Raw genomic sequence first — 17,334 nt, 5'->3', positions numbered from 1 at the left:
CAAAAATTTTGAGTATGAAGACATTCTGTTGGAAACAAGGTGAGAAAATTTGATTTTTTTGCTGTGTGAATATAAATTTATACAACCCTCTTGTCTAAATCTAACAAACGACATACATTTTACCTCTTAAACAGTAATTTCATTTTTATAATTATCATTAAGATATACCTAAAATACTATGCATAAGGCTATTAATCATAGCAAAGTAGTTGGGAATTACAAAAAGCTGGAGAAGACCTAAATGCCCATATGTAGAACTGAATGAACTCAAGCATATCCATGCAGTGAGTTACCTTTGCCACCGTAAAGAGGAGGAAGAGCTTAATACCCTTGCAAATACTTATTTCCTAACTCTGTCTGATAACGACTTGGAAATAATGCCATTTAAATAGTAGTGAGAACACCTACAGTCCATATTTTGACTTCTAAATATATTTCCTGTGTACAAAACGCAGATTGAGTCTTGGAGAAATGCCTAATTTCTAAGTTGTGGTTGGTAAAAAATGAATTCATACGATTCATCTTTTTGTGCCAGATAGTGAAGGTCTGTGCAAAGAATAACAGTGACATTTCAAAGGACTCAGTAGCAGGCTTGAAGGGAATCCCAGAGGCTAAATCTGGAGTGTGTGAAGTAATATAAATAATGAACAATAATGGCCACTGAATAAAATAAATATGAGTCTCTACTTATTAATTAATTAAATGCTGAAATAAAGAGGGCAGCATAGAAACCTTTTCTTCATGGTAGAATGCCAACAAAAAATGTGTAGGAGTGACGGAATTTGAAATCTATCATTTGACATCATATGAAATGATTGTTTCAGGCAAATTTGATCTAGATACTGGTGACATGGTTAAAATTTCTATAAGAAATGAGATAATTTCCTGAACTCAAAGAATCGCCCCAATTTATAACAAATTAATTTTAAAGAAATGTAGAAAATTTAAAGTGAAAAAACCCCAAATATTCAAAATTAAACCTATCATTACACAGAAAAAATAAACACCATGCGTGGTGCTATATACAATTCTTCACTGATAAGTGTGAAACACCAATTTTGTGCTACCCCTTCCAAAATTTCACAACACGATCATGAGGAAATGTCAGGAAAGCTGAATCAAGGACATTCAACATAACAAGAGGCCTATTCCCTTTTTAAAAAGTCAAAGTCACAAAGTCAAAAGGAAGGCTGTAGAATTCTTCCAGATTAATGGACATTAATGAGCTGTGTGCCAAATACGTTGCTGGGATAGATCCTGGACCAGGAAAAGGATTTCCCCCCCCATATCTACCCTAATGAATATAGGTGGAAAAATTGGTACAATTTTAACAGAATGCAGATGCTCGAGTTCATTTCATGGTTTTAATAATATACTGTGCTTGATCAATCAATAAAAAAGGCATTGTTTTTAGGAAATTCTCATTAAATTATTTAAAGGTAAAAACATCACACTGGTAACTAACTCAAACATTTCATAACCTTTGAGGTATTTAAGTGAAGGGTAAAGAAAAAGTCTTTTGTTTTTCAAATGTTGTATAAGTCAAAGGTTATTTCAAAACAAAAATCTTAAAAATATGTATTTCTGCTGAAAAATGTTATACGATATATAATACAAATTAAATAATATACATTTCATATCACATATTGTTGTATATGCCTTCATTAATTTATTATTTTTTTAAGCTTTCCCCTGTGTCATCAGCCCTTCAAACACTACTCACCAGTTAAAAAATTCTGACCAGTTACATGTGAAGAATAATTCAAGTTTCCAAAATCTCCAATATTTCCAAGGCTATTTACAGAAACAAAACCTGGTAATATAAATGGAGTCATTTTAAGATCATTGCTAGTATTTTTGAGTTAAAAGAAGATGATGTATACAACATCTAACATAGAACTTCTGAAACTTTGACAGGGATTTTATATTAAAAGTAAAAATATAACAAATAATACAGGTTTGTAACTATTGGATTTTTCCTGTCATCCTTTAATAACTAGCCTTCCCTTCCCACACTTTTTGTATCAAAAAGGAAAAAGGCACATTTGATAGAAAAAAATTTTTTTGAGAAACCAACTTAATGTTCAGTATTCACAAAAGGTGAAACTCTTCAACAAAAGCCCTTGGTCTGAAGCATTATGAAATCTATTTAAGTAGTTATTATGATTTCTATGTAAAGAGCAAAGACAAAAACCAGTACTGTCATCTTCTTGTACAAAACTTTTATGATAAGAAAATTCATAATCAGGATGGCATTGCAAGTTCACACTTCTGAGTTGTTTTTTATTTTTGCTTCAATTATGTGGCAATGATAACAGATTAAAACATGCACTCAATTTTTTTTAAATTTCATGGACAATGAAAATAAACATTATTGAAACAAACTGACAAACAAAAAATATGAAACTAGATTAGCTGGCTTGCCCTGAGAATAGAAGCAGACCAAGATGGCCTGGAGTTTCATCTACTGAAGGACAGTGAGCACTTAAGTCAACCAACATGACAGGTGGAACAAGAGCCAGACACACTACCTGATGTTAAGATTTATTGCAAAGTTCATCTGCCCTTGAAAGAAAGTTCAAAAGTGCTGCTACTGAACTCTACTTGTAAGTAGGGATTCCATAAATCTGTGCACCCAGGAATTTAGGAGGAAGCAGGCTGCAAACTTACCTAGAATAGGCTCTGCCTCAGCTCCTGATTTCTCAGTATTGCCATATTGGTATGACTGTAAATGTGGTATGTGGTTCAGAATTTTGGATCCTGCAAGGTCATGGGGGAGGGGGGGGAGGAAGAAAGAAGACACTAAAGCAGGCAGAGAATACTCACTTCATTCAAGAATACAAGTCCAAATTCCAAAATACATGGGCAAAATTTCAAAAGTTAAGCATTGAAATTAAGGAGTAGATATATTCACTAAAAGTAAAGAAAAAGAATGCAATGTAAATATGACTGTAAAAACACATGTTTAGGATTTTCAAAATATAGGTGCAAAAATAATACTCTCAAAAGAAGAAAAATTATTGAGAGAATAGACAGAAATGACACAAGGGGCACATAGCTCAATGATAGAGTGCCTGCCTAACATGTGTGAGGACCTGGTTTCCATTCCCAGCACTATATATTTGAAAAAAAAAATAACAGATATAAAAAAATTATGAATTAGAAGTCTTTGAAATGAAAACGGTGCCTTTGAATGCACTAAATGACCTCAATAGAGACAATAAGTTCTAATTGGCATGTTGTCGGAGAAGTAAAAGAACAGGAGTATAATTTCAGTAATTCACTCAAAACAGTATAGAGAGAATTTTGTTGTTTGTTTTGGGTTTGTTTGTTTGTACTGTAAATGGAGCAAGGGTGCTTTACCATTGAGCTATATCACCAGTTCTTTATTTTTTATTTTGAGACAAGGTCTACCTTAAGTTGCCAAGGTTGGCCTCAAGATATTCTTTCCTCAGCCTATTGCTTCTGCACACATTCCTACCCTGCGTGCGCTGGGATTCCAGGTACAGTACATGCCACTGAGAAAGGAATTTTTTTTAATGCATATAGGAAAGGGATTCTATTCCATCCAGTATGGATTCACTGATGCCTGAATTAGTTATCTGTAGTCATTTTCTTTATAGAAAACAAAGATCTTAAAAAAGACATGACACATGCCTGCGGTCAATTTATTTTATTTTTGTGCACTAAGAAATTATTGTCATCAACTAATTTTTATTTTTATTTTGTGACAAGAAAAAAACTTATCAGTAATAAAAAGGTGATATAGGATCTATAGATATACTCCTGAACACCAAATAAAATAGAAAAATATATGTGGAACACATAAAAGGGAACAGAATTTCCACTTTGAATGTGACATGTTTGATATTTCTTTTATACCTTCAAATAAAAATGCCATATAAGTACCTGCGTGTATTAACCTAGAGCTGCAGAAGGAACTCACAAAGAAAAGATAATAGGTCTGGCTGGAGTTTAAAGGCACTCAACATTTAAAGTTGAAGTAGAGAAAGGCGATTTAGCAACTCTAAAGCATTGACCAGTGAACTGGAGGAAAACTAGAAAAACCTTGGTCCAAAAATGGAAGAGGTAATTATTTAAGTTGGGGGAAGATGAGTTTTGTGCTCAAGTTTCCAGAATGTAACTGAGCTGTCTTTGAGATTATGACAGAGAGATGACCCTTGGATTGGAAACTATCTACTTCATTCTCAATGAAGTTACATTGGGAGGTTGAGTTTCAGCCAGGGTTGGTAGCTCACATCTGTAGTCCCAGAGACTGGAGAGGTTGAGGGAGGAGGATATCAAGTTCAAAGTCAGCCTAAGCAACTTAGAGAGATCCTGACTCAAAAAATAAAAGGGGTTGGGGATGTAGCTCAGCGGTTAAGCAACCCTGGGTACAATCCTCAGTACAAAAAAAAAAAAAAGAAGAAGAAGAAGTTAAATTTCAATAAATTAAGAGAATATAAGATGAAAAATTGAGTTCAGACAATATTTTGATTGAAGGAGTCAGAAAATAAACCAAGGACCAATTAAATAAGTTAGGCAATTTTAGTTAGTGACAAGTACTATGAAGAAAATAATGATAGACAATAAAATCATAATCATAATCTGATGGGCACTGGGGTTGGGCAGTTTATGTTTGTCACAACAGTTGATCATGAAAGTTAAAGTTTTGGCATTCTGGTGAATTTCTAGAGAAAGAATAACAACTATGATCTGTTGCCTGTTGGAAAGTTGAGGAGGGGTTAGAGGGTTGAAGATTCCTAACGCAATGATAACTTTTTTGTTTTCTTATCTCATTGCTTTTTGCCTGTGACAAAATAATTCCTTGACCACTCAAAGGCCTTCTGCCCTTTCAGCTTTCCAATTCCTCCCATGGCACAAAAATTACATACTGGAATGTAATAGTCAAGAATGAATCGATCTATATAGAAAATCTAAACCTGCTATCTTGGTTTTATTACCTCAATCTGAGAAAGCAGATCAAAGTGAATTTTTTCTCTTTGTATGCCAAGATTTCAGGATAAAAGTTATAAAATTAACTTCCCAAATTGTTCTCCTATGAAACATTCATATATATCCCCTAAAAATGTTATGCTGAATTTGACAGAAAAATAACACCCATTAGTAGACATCAAAAGCATCCAAACAGCGAAGGTGTTCTGAGCGGCTTGAAAAAAATATTATTATTCATCTTTCAAACTCTTACCATAAAAATACTTACTGATTTACCCAAGGTAGAGAGTGCGGCAAAGAAGGCATGTTGCAGGCATCAAAAGACTAATCATCGGAGCGTTGTCAGCCCAAGTGGGACAGTGAGGAGAGAGAGGCGTGGTTCAGAGCAGGCAGATGGAAAATGCCTGTCAAAGGCTATTTCATGTTGTGAAAAATCTCATAAATTTTGTGGAACAAAGGTCATTTACCTCTGAGTAGGAGTAGCTCCTGATGCTGAGGCTGAAACTTAATTTGAAAAAGTAAAGCAAAGCTAAGAAAGTAGAAGGGTGCATGGGGCTGCAGCCCTTTGTTCTGTTTTTCAACAAACCATGGAGTTGAGGAGTTTTCCCTACCTCAAACCACTGGCTGTTCTTAGGAGGATAATCTTGCATTGCAAATTCAGACTTTCAGCGCTCAGATTAAGAAATAATATATTTTACTAGATGGCATGTCTAATATTTTAGGTATTAAATATTGTCACTTTAATATAGATGTAAGTTTAAACTGTTTCAATTGGTATAAAATAATGACAAAATTAACACAGTCTCTAAGATATTTAAATGAATAATTTACATATTCTATATCTTTTGAATTATGAACAAGCACATAATAAACATGCTCAAAATATAGCATATAGCTCAAAAAATTTTGACTAATTGAACATCCTGATAAGCCTACCTCATTTTTCCAGTGTCTGCCCTCACTCTTCAAAATACTTTTGTGATACTTTATTAATTACTATTATTGTCTTACCAGCTACACATTCATCCCAAAAGACTGCAGTTTAATGTTGTCTTGTTTTGAAGTTTATAGACTCATCTTTTATGTCGATTTCTTGTTCAATATTGTTTGTGAGTTTCTCCTCTATTGTTATGTCTGGTGTAATTTGTTCTTTTTGTTGGTTATATGATATTCAATTGTATAACTATACCAAAATTTATTTAGTAATTCTTCTGATGATGGACTTCAAATTTATCTAGAATTTTTAGCAATTACTATTTACATGTAAGAAATACATGTGCATACATTTCTGTTGGTCAGAGGAGTAGAGATTTTGGTCATAAATACGTGAACATTCAACTTTACTAAGTAATTCTAAATTCTTGTTCAAAGTGATCTTATCAATTAATTCATGGGTACTGTACTATGAGTTTCTGCTGTTCTCCATATTCCTTATGCTTGCTAATAGCAGTTTTTAAATTTTAATGCATTTGGTGAACTACTGATTTGAGATTTTAATTCATATTTCTCTGATTAATAACAAGATTGAGCACCACATAAACAAATGTTAACTCATACCTAGTCCATCATAACTATACCCCTTTCTCCAAGAATGTCCGGAACCATGGAAGTGATCTCTGGCTAAAGCAAGGTGAAACATACTAGCTAGTGATTTACCTGAAATCACACCACCAGTGTGAATGCAGTGTTAAATGAAAATGTGCAAATACATGTTTTGTCCCTGGTTTATCTGATTGTGTTGCTTGGTTTTAGACACATGACTGATGAGATTAAAAGAATTATCAATAAATTTGTTACCTTGGTGTTTAACAATCTGAAGCAAAATCTATCCAGTGAGATTATCAAAGAGTCCTGGGACATACACATGAAAGTCTCAGACCTTTGGTGATATTTGCCCAAATTTTGTTTCTTAATTAATTTAATATGATTTATGAATATATTCTGTGATTATTTACCTTTATCTGATCTTGTGTAATATACTGTAAATTTCATATATTTTACTGGTCATTTGAATGAATTTAATGGAAGTTGATGTGAATGCTATTAGATTTTCTATAATTTTTTATGAAATGATTGTGTTTTGTTATTAATTTCTAGAAGTTCTTTATAATTTATATACATTAACTGTTTATGGATATCTATCTATCTATATATGTATAACAAAAATCTTCTATTTAATGAAAAATGTAAGTAATTTAAGTGCACTTTATGGTAAGTGAAATTCTAAGATGGCCCTCAACTTTCTTCCCATTGGTGTCACAAGGCTAAAAACTAAGAAGGGCTCCTGGATAGTCACTAGCAAATAGGACTCAGTCCTACAACCACAAGTAACTAAAATGATGATGCAGTCCTGCTGAAATTTTCTTTTTAATTGTGTGATACTCTAATCAGAGAACCTTGCCATTCCATTCCCAGGTTTCTGACCTGCAGAACCATAAGTCAACAAGTAGGTGTTGTGTTGTCATTAAATTAGTTACAGTTTGTCATACAGCAGTAGAAAACTACAGTAGTCTCCCCTTACCAATGGGTAATATATTCCAAGACATCCATTAGATACTTGAAACTGCAGATAATAACAAATCCTATACAGTCTATGATATTTCCTATACAATGTAACTATGATAATGCTTAATTTATAAATTAGGTACAATAAAAGATTAGCAACAGTGACTAATGGTAAAATAGAAGAATCATGTCAATATACTTTGATAAAACCTGGATGAATGTGGTCTCTCTTTCTCTCTTAAATATCTTATTATACCATGCTAACCCTTCTTCCTCTTGTGGTGATGTAAGAAGACACAAAGTCAAGTCAATGGTGAATAACTCAAACAGAAATCAAAACTGTAGGTATGGGGCAGAGGGCTGCTGTAATCTATCATTCAATCTTTGTTTGTTTTCATATTTACTTCTACAATCAAAATTATTCTCAAATCATATGGATTCCTAGGTGGGAATTTCAAACAATTCTACAGATGATTACTTTAGAGCAATAAATGCATTTAGTGGCATTGCTAATAATACTATTAAGAGTAGCACTAAAATATTAAATATTTCATAGATATACAAAATATGAAATTTATTTAGAAAAATATAGATCATTATTGAGAAGAAATTACACAAGGTATGTAGAGGTATGGTTTGTCCTATTAAAACATGTGCATAAATTATCCCTCTGTGTCCTTTGCGGGTTAATTCCAAAATGTTCTGTAGATTCACTGCTATTTCAATGAAAATTATGGTAGTTTTATTTTGGTTATCATAGCTTTTGTTTATTTTATTTCATTTTTCAATTCATTATAAAATTTACATAGACTTTAGAATTTCCACGTTTAGACAAGACACCCCTGAGGAACACATTCTGGAGGTGATGCTCTAGCAAATCCAATAAGTACATAAGAGTGTCAAGAATGTGTTGAGAGATAATGACAGAAGTTCCCTGGGATTCAGGACACAAGGGAATGAAAAGTCAATACAGATTTTAAAATCATAACAAAAGTAACAACATGTTGGTTGTTTTTAATTATTTACCTGCACTGACAATTCTAAATGATTTTAGTGAAAACGCATTCCTAAATTCCAGGATGGTCACTCCCACTAATTTCCTCCTGTTATGTTGGTAAAAGTAAAGTAATTAAGATGGTATGGTTGTAGCACAAAAATAAAAAAAATATCCAATGGAATGAAATGGAAGGCCAGAAATGTTGGGGGCTATGCTATGCGAACTCGCCGAAGATGGCGCCTGGCAGCTAGCCAGAAGCTGTTTTGATCACATTGAAGGTACGCGTGCACAGGTGTTCTCAAGTGCTCCTGCTTGCACCTGCTCATGATTAGGCAGCTGGCTCCTCGCCTGATCTCAACTGGCATGGCTCCGCCCTCCACCTCTTGGAGGGAATATAAGTAGGTAGTAGAGAAAGAGCAGCAGCAGGCAGAGAAAAGTGATAAGGAGTAAGGAGCAGCAGCATGCAGAGAAAAGTGACAAGGAGTAAGGAGCGACAGTAAGAGGAGCAGCTAGCAGATAGAAACAGTAGAAGCCATTAGCAGAAAGGAAGAAGAAGAAGCGGCAAGCAGATAGAAACATTGAGTAGGGGCAGCGGTGGAAGATAGATCACAGAGCGCAGAGCGGAGAGCTAAGAACACATCTTTAGGTTGCAGATCACAGATTGCAGTATGCGGGACACATCCCTAAAGCACCTTAGGTAGATAGACCCTTAGTTCACAGGATGCAGGACGCACCTTTAAGAAGCAGCAGCAAAACTGAGAAGACATGAATTTCTGAAAGTGTAGTCTCTCTCTCTCTTAAGCAAAGTCTTTCTCTCTTATGCAAAGCCTCTCTCTCTCTCTCTCTCTCCTTTCAAAGTAATCAAATCTCAGTTCCTCTATCCTCTATACCCGCGCAAATTGTTGCGGCAGGAGGTGACAAATTGCCATGGGCAGTGACACAGAAAAACAAAATCAACTCTAATACTGTCTTCCTGACGAAGAAGGTACTGTCAGGAAGAACAGTAGAGAAGAGCCGTCTTTGCAATAAATGGTGTTGGGTACACTGTGGGAAAAATTAAATTTTGACATTTACACCAAAAGAAAGATTCATTGTAGACAGTTGTATATCAAGTATGTCACAGAGGTATTTATATTTAACAGATGTACAACATATTGGTTAAAAACATTTGTGTTTTCAAATTGTTTAACAATGTTCTTAATACATGGTCTTTTCCCATGTTATATTGCAAATCTTCTGTCTAAAATAACATTACCCATCAAATTTCTGTGATCGTGGTGTTCTAAGTAGATAAACTACTACTTAGTTAATTTGGAAACTTTCCAGTCCTGACTATTCTAACTAATTACATATGGAGAATGTAGGCAGGTAGATAAAGTCAAGGCATTGGTCAAATAAATGACAGAACTTTTCAAGGATGGGATTTGTAAGAGAAAATTTTTTAGCTTTTAGGATAATAGAATGATTCTTTGGGGTGTGGTTCCAGAGCCTCAGGTTCTGATTTATGGGCCAGCCCATCTCCTGAAATAACTTCTTTTTAATGTATCACCATTGCTTTTTGCTATTTTAGGCTAAGAAACATTTTGGATCTGACATTTAAATCTCTGGACTTTCACACTGACTTTGTAGAGCCAAGTAAAATCTATTTGGCAAAAACAGATGTTTGGCATTATTTAAACTCAACATCAGAAAAATGAGTTTTTTCTTTTTTATTCAAATGATTTAATGTCTTGTGGACATAATTACTGTGTCATTTAGAAGGATAGAGGAACATCTATAATAATGGGTGAAATCATATTTAATAAACTAATTGTCACTTTTAAGACAATAAAAGTGGAGCACAGCAGTTGATATTTTAGAGTCTATTATACAGGGAATAGAAATCTATAATACATGTAGTTGTCATATTAACCTTAAAAACTTTTTTTTGGAGTATTTCAAAAACTTTGCTTAGAGGTTTATGTAAGAAAGAATTAGCTTAACTTTGAAAATTTTAGCAGAACTTGCCTGTGAAAAATGACAGAGTCAATCATAGATTATGAAGCATTATTAAAATGCCTGGTACATAATAGATGTTCAATAAATATTTGCTGAGTTAAATCAGAGCTAGACATGACAGAAAACCTCATACAATAGATTAAAATGATTATAGTGAGTTTCATGAACTCAGGATTCAAATATAGTTATGTCTTATTTGCTTTCCTAAATAAACAATTAAGTACCACTGACCTTTCAGTGTAAATACTGGTGTCTTTGTTTCTCTTCCTGTTTGCACGAGAATTGTTAAGTTACTCTGTTTGACAAGCTCAGGGGACTGGGGCTGTAGCTCAGTGGTAGAAGGACTGCCTCACTTGTGTGAGGCTTTGGATTCAATCCTCAGCCCCATATAAAATTAAATAAATAACGATATTATGTCCACATACGACTAAAAAAAATTTTTAAATAAATAAAAAAAAAAAAAAAAAACAAGCTCATTTCTTCTTCCACATCTTGGGAAGGGAACAAAGTAAAGAATTTAATCCCGTCACAGAATTGCTATGGTACTGTGGTACTGCTGTAAAAATTCAAAATTATTTTTGTGACTATGGATGGATTCTTATCAAGCGTTTTTAAAAATGACTTACTCCCTAAGATGGATGTAATTGTCCTACATATGTAAGTCCAGTTTATGCTCACATCTTCAAACTAGATTCTCCTGTCTCCATCTCCATGTGGTAGACTTGGCTTCTGTGGGACTCCTGATTCCTTTCCTGAATGTGGAGTCAATTCAAGTCTTGTTTAATTTATGGTGTGTGACTTTAAAAAATAAAATAAAATGAATAAAAATTATCTCCTATTTTGTAAACAGAAAACCTAATTTGCTTTAAGGAAAATGTCAACAATTTTTAAGGTGATAAAGCAATTGCATTCCCTTGATTTTTTTTTTTAATCCTTTGTTCAGTGTACACTAAATAAATGGTGTGGCTAACCAAATAATCATGCATGGATTTCAAGGAAGTTTGGGCATTTTAAAATAATATTCAGAAATTCAAATATGGAGAACTCGAGTGATTACATTATCATTAATTATCTTCATTTCACATGGTTTTATCAACAAAATTAGATGGAAGATTATGATAACAATGTGGATATATCTAATTTAAAATTGGTCAAAATATGTACACATCTATATATTATAACATTCTTAAATAAATTGAAGACATTTCCTCTAATTCCTACATCTCTATATCAAAATTACCAGCACAGATTCTCTCTACCTGGTGCACAATAATTACATTATAATTCTGTATTAACAGGTGCCGATTAGGCTTAACAGAAGAATTAGGATCTAATTCCAGAAATATTTCTTAAGTAGAAAGTATCTTTTTTCTCTAATAAAAATGTTTCTAATTTTAATTCTCTCTTCATATTTACGAGTAAAAATACATCTAAAAAATTTTCTATGTGCATCTCCCTTTCATTTATTACATTCTTTCCTGACACATGTGGATTGTGCATATGGAAAACAGAGGAACTTAAAATAAAAATAAGACAATATAAAAGCAGTATTATCATAAAGCTATGTATTTGATGTCATATATATATATATATAACTTTTCTGCTCACTTAGACTACATAATCTCAGTATTTTATATATTCTTTGAAGGTGGAGCTAAAATACTTCCATAATTGAGGCAATACTCATTTTAAGGTTTTGTTCATGAAGAAATACATGATTCTTCATATTTTGAAGAATGTGATGAGTCAGACCACCTACTTCTATCATTAGCATATTATATTTACTTCATCATTATATTGATAAGAATTTTTTTTTGAAATGAGTGGAAATATACACAACTTTTGATAAGTTAATTTACAAACAACAATACCATATTGGATAAAATTGTAAATTATGCCATCCTCACATTTAAAGTGTAAATGTTCCATATTAACTTAATACACTCTCAGATAGGTGCCTCTTAACTTCTTAACTATTGGAAGTCTTTAAACAACTAAAATCAATTCTGAAATTTTTAAATATGCTAAATTAATGTGATGGCAGCAGATAAGGCTAGTTCTTCATTTAAAACAAAAACTTCTTTTCTTTACTTACTCTTCATTGCAATAAAATTTAATTATCTAAATTCACTTTTTGTTTCAATTGTACAGTCACTAATACAGTCATTTCTTCATTTTGTTATCTATTGCATTGTTATTTAATCCAACAGACATAATCAGTGTGGAATACCTAGACAAGTTAACTTAAAATTACAACTAAGTTGCAATGGTATAGATATGAGGTGTCCCCCCAAAGTTCATGTGTGACAAAATGCAAGAATGTTCAGAGGTTAAATGATTAAGTTATGAGAGTTGTGACCTAATCAATGAATTAATTCACTGATATAGATTAACTGGGTGGTAATTGTAGGCAAGTAGGGTATGACTGGAGGAAATAGGTCACTGGGGATATGACTTTGGGGTTTATATTTTTTCCTTTGTGATTGTAAATCTCTCTCTGCCTCCTGTTATGTCCTGAACTGTTTTCCTCCTAATCAACCTTCTACCATGATGTTCTATCTCACCTCAGGGTCAAAGCTCCAGAGTCCTAAAACTGAGCCAAAATAAACTTCTCCCTCTATGGTTCTTGTCAGGTCTTTTGGTCATAGCAACCAAAAAGATAAGTAAAACATAATTTTTAGTAGCTGTCAAGTAAATTAAAAAGAATTATTTTTCAAAAGTGTTTTTAATTATTGCTGCTTCACAAACATATAAGCTTCCAAAAGAAAATAGAGTTCTTATAAAACCTAGTTAATGTTAAATACGAAGTGAACACTTTTTAGACCTCTACATAATGTTAGTAACTTCATGAAAATGGACAATCTCTTTGGAAATTTAACTTTTTGAGTATTTTTTCAAAAATTCTTCAGATAATGTGAATTTCAAATCCAAATGCTTTGTAACCTCCACTTCTGCATCAGTCATGTTTTTTCAGCTGTGTCCTTTTGATTAAGGAAAATTCCGTTTCCTTTAATTCTGAAAAGTAAAAAATTAAGTACTCCATCCTATTTTGTAGTTTCAATATCTTAAGACATTCCAGAACAATTCAGAATGTGCTTGTCAGTACAAATTAACTAGTGAATCATGGATAGATCTAAAACACTAGTTTATCTTTCATAAAATTCAAGAGCATGTTAGTGTTAGTGTCAACACTGTTCAGTATCATTACTGGTAAACATATGTATGCTTCTAGGATAATGTTAACATCTCAGTTATAACAAATGTAATCTCAAGACATTTCCCCTATACTTTTTAATCAGGTGTTTTGAAACCTTTGGAGATTCTCAATGCCAAGAAAATAATCAACTATTAGAAGATGAGATAATTGATCAAGATAGTCAATTTTATGCCAAAACGTTGTAATATCAAGAAGAAATGGTTAAATTCCTGGACATGTGCTTCCTACCAAGATTTAACCCAAAAAGACCAATAAGAAGTGAAGAGACTGAATGGATGATAAAAAAAAAATTCCCGTCAAAGAAAGGTCATAACCTAGTGACTTCACTATTCAATTCTATCAGACACATAAAGAACTAATATCAACCATTCATAAACTGTTCAAAAATTTTTAATGAGAAATTAAATAAAGAGATAGAGAGGATATTTCTAAACATTTTTGTAATTCATTTTTATTATAAATAAATGGGATACATCTTGTTTCTCTGTATATGAAGTAGAGGCATACCATTTGTGTAATCATATATTTACCTAGAGTAATAGTTTTTGCTTCATTCTGTTATTATTTTTTTTCTTCCCCCCACCCCTCCCACCCCTCTTATCCTTCTGTACAGTCCCTCCTTCCTCCATTCTTGCCCCCTCCCACCCCCCATTATGTGTCATCATCCACTTAACAGCGAGATTATTAGTCCTTTGGTTTTTTGAGATTGGCTTATTCACTTAGCATGATATTCTCCAATTTTATCCATTTGCCTGCAAATGCCATAATGTTTACTTTTTTTTATGAAATATAATATTCCATTGTATATATATATACCACAGTTTCTTTATCCATTCATCAATTGAAGGACAACTAGGTTGGTTCCACAATCTGACTATTGTGAATTGAGTGGCTATGAACATTGATGTGGCTGTATCTTTGTAGTATGCTGATTTTAAGTCCTTTGGGTATAGGCCAAGGAGTGGGATAGCTGGGTCAAATGGTGGCTCCATTCCAAGTTTTCTAATGAAATTCCACACTGCTTTCCAGAGTGGATGCACTGATTTGCAACCCCAACAGCAATGTATGAGTGTACCTTTTTCCCCACATCCTCGCCAACACCTGTTGTTGCTTGTATTATTGATAATTGCCATTCTAATTGGGGTGAGATGAAATCTTAGGGTAGTTTTGATTTGCATTTCTCTTATTACTAGAGATGTTGAACATTTTTTCATATATCTGTTGATTGCTTGTACATCTTCTTCTGTGAAGTGTCTGTTCATTTCCTTAGCCCATTTGTTGATTGGGTTATTTGCATTCTTGGTGTAGAGTTTTTTGAGTTCTTTATGTATTCTGGAAATAAGTGTTTTATCTGAAATATAAGTGGCAAAGATATTCTCCCACTCTGTAGGCTCTTTCTTCACATTGCTGATAGTTTCCTTTGCTGAGAGCAAGCTATTTAGTTTGAATCTGTCCCAATTATTGATTCTCGCTTTTATTTCTTGTGCTATGGGAGTCCTGTTAAGGAAGTCTGATCCTATGCTGACGTGTTGAAGATTTGGACCCACTTTTTCTTCTATAAGATGAAGGGTCTTTGGTCTGATTTCAAGGTCCTTAATCCATTGTGAGTTGATTTTTGTGCAGGGTGAGAGATAGGGGTTTGGTTTCATTCTGTTGCACATGGATTTCCAGTTTTCCCAGCACCATTTGTTGAAGAGGCTATCTTTCCTCCATTGCATATTTTTGGACCCTTTGTCTAGTATGAGAAAATTGTATTTATTTGGGTATGTGGGTCCTCTATTCTATACCTTTGTTCTACCTGTCTATTTTGGTGCCAATACCATGCCATTTTTGTTACTATTGCTTTGTAGTATAGTTGAAGTTCTGGTATTACAATACCTCCTACTTCGCTCTTCCTGCTAAGGATTGCTTTAGCTATTCTGGGTTTCTTATTCTTCCAGATGAATTTCATGATTGCTTCCTCTATTTCTGTAAGGTACATCATTGGGATTTTAGTTGGAATTGCATTGAATCTGTATAGCACTTTTGGTAGTATGGCCAATTTGACAGTATTAATTCTGCCAATCCAAGAACATGGGAGATCTTTCCATCTTCTAAGGTTTTCTTTAATTTCTTTCTTTAGTGTTCTGTAGTTCTCATTGTAGAGGTCTTTCACCTCTTTTGTTAAGTTGATTCCCAAGTATTTTACTTTTTTCGAAGCTATTGTGAATGAGGTAGATTTCCTAACTTCTCTTTCTGTAGATTCATCACTTATGTATAAAAATTCATTAGATTTATGAGCATTGATCTTATATCCTGCTACTTTACTGAATTCACTTTATGAGTTCTAAAAGTTTTCTGGTGGAATTTTCTGGTTCCTCTAAATATATTATCATGTCATCAACAAATAGGTATAGTTTGAGTTCTTCTTTTCCTATTCATATCCCTTTAATTTCCTTGGTCTGTCTAATTGCTCTGGCTAGAGTTTGGAGGACAATGTTGAATAGAGTGGTGAAAGAGGGCATCCCTGCCTTGTTCCAGTTTTTAGGGGGAATGTTTTCAGTTTTTCACCATTTAGAATGATATTGACCATGGGCTTAGCATAGATGGCCTTTACAATGTTAAGGAATATTCCCACTATCCCTATTTTTTCTAGTGTTTTGATGCTGTATTTTATCAAATGCTTTTTCTGTATCTATCGCAATAATCATGTGATTGTTGACTTTAAGTCTATTGATATGGTGAATGACATTTATTGATTTCTGAATTTTGAACCAACATTGCATCCTGGGATAAAACCCACTTGATCATGGTGCACTATCTTTTTAATATATTTTTGTATACGATTTGCTAAGATTTTGTGGAGAATTTTTGCATCAATGTTCATTAAGGATATTGGTCTGAAATTTTCTTTCCTCGATGTGTCTCTGTCTGATTTAGGTATCAGGGTGATATTGACTTCATAGAATGAGTTTGGGAGGGTTCCCTCCTCTTCTATTTCATGGAATACTTTGAGAAGTATTGGAATGAGCTCTTCTTTAAAGGTTTTGTAGAACTTAGCTGAGAACCCTTCTGGTCCTGGTCTTTTCTTTGTAGGTAGGTTTTTGATGACTTCTTCTATTTCATTACTTGAAATTGATCTATTTAAATTGTGTATGTCCTCCTGGTTCAGTTTAGGTAATTCATATGTCTCTGGAAACCTGTTGATGTCTTTGAGATTTTCTATTTTGTTGGAGTATAGATTTTCAAAATAGCTTCTAATTATGTTTTGTATTTCAGTCGTGTCTGTTGTGATATTTCCTTGTTTATTCCAAATTTTAGTAATTTGAATTTTCTCTCTCCTTCTGTTTGTTAGTGTGGCTAAGGATTTATCAATTTTGTTTATTTTTTCAAAGAACCAACTATTTATTTTGTCAATTTTTTTGTTTCTTTTGTTTCAATTTCGCTGATTTCATTTCTCATTTTAACTATTTCCTGTCTTCTACTACTTTTGGTGTTACTCTGTTCTTTTTTTTTTCTAGGGCTTTGAGCCATAGTGTTAGGTGGTTTATTTGTTGACTTTTTCTTTTTATTGAATGCACTCCATGAAAGAAATTTTCCTCTAAGTACTGCTTTCATAGTGTCCCAGAGATTTTGATATGATTTATATTTGTTCTCGTTACCTCTAAGAATTTTTAAATTT

This window comes from Sciurus carolinensis, chromosome 4 (assembly GCF_902686445.1).
Source record: "Sciurus carolinensis chromosome 4, mSciCar1.2, whole genome shotgun sequence".
In the NCBI taxonomy this organism is placed as follows: domain Eukaryota; kingdom Metazoa; phylum Chordata; class Mammalia; order Rodentia; family Sciuridae; genus Sciurus; species Sciurus carolinensis.
The sequence above is the reverse complement of the archived record's forward strand: the minus strand, read 5'-3'. Positions refer to the sequence as shown.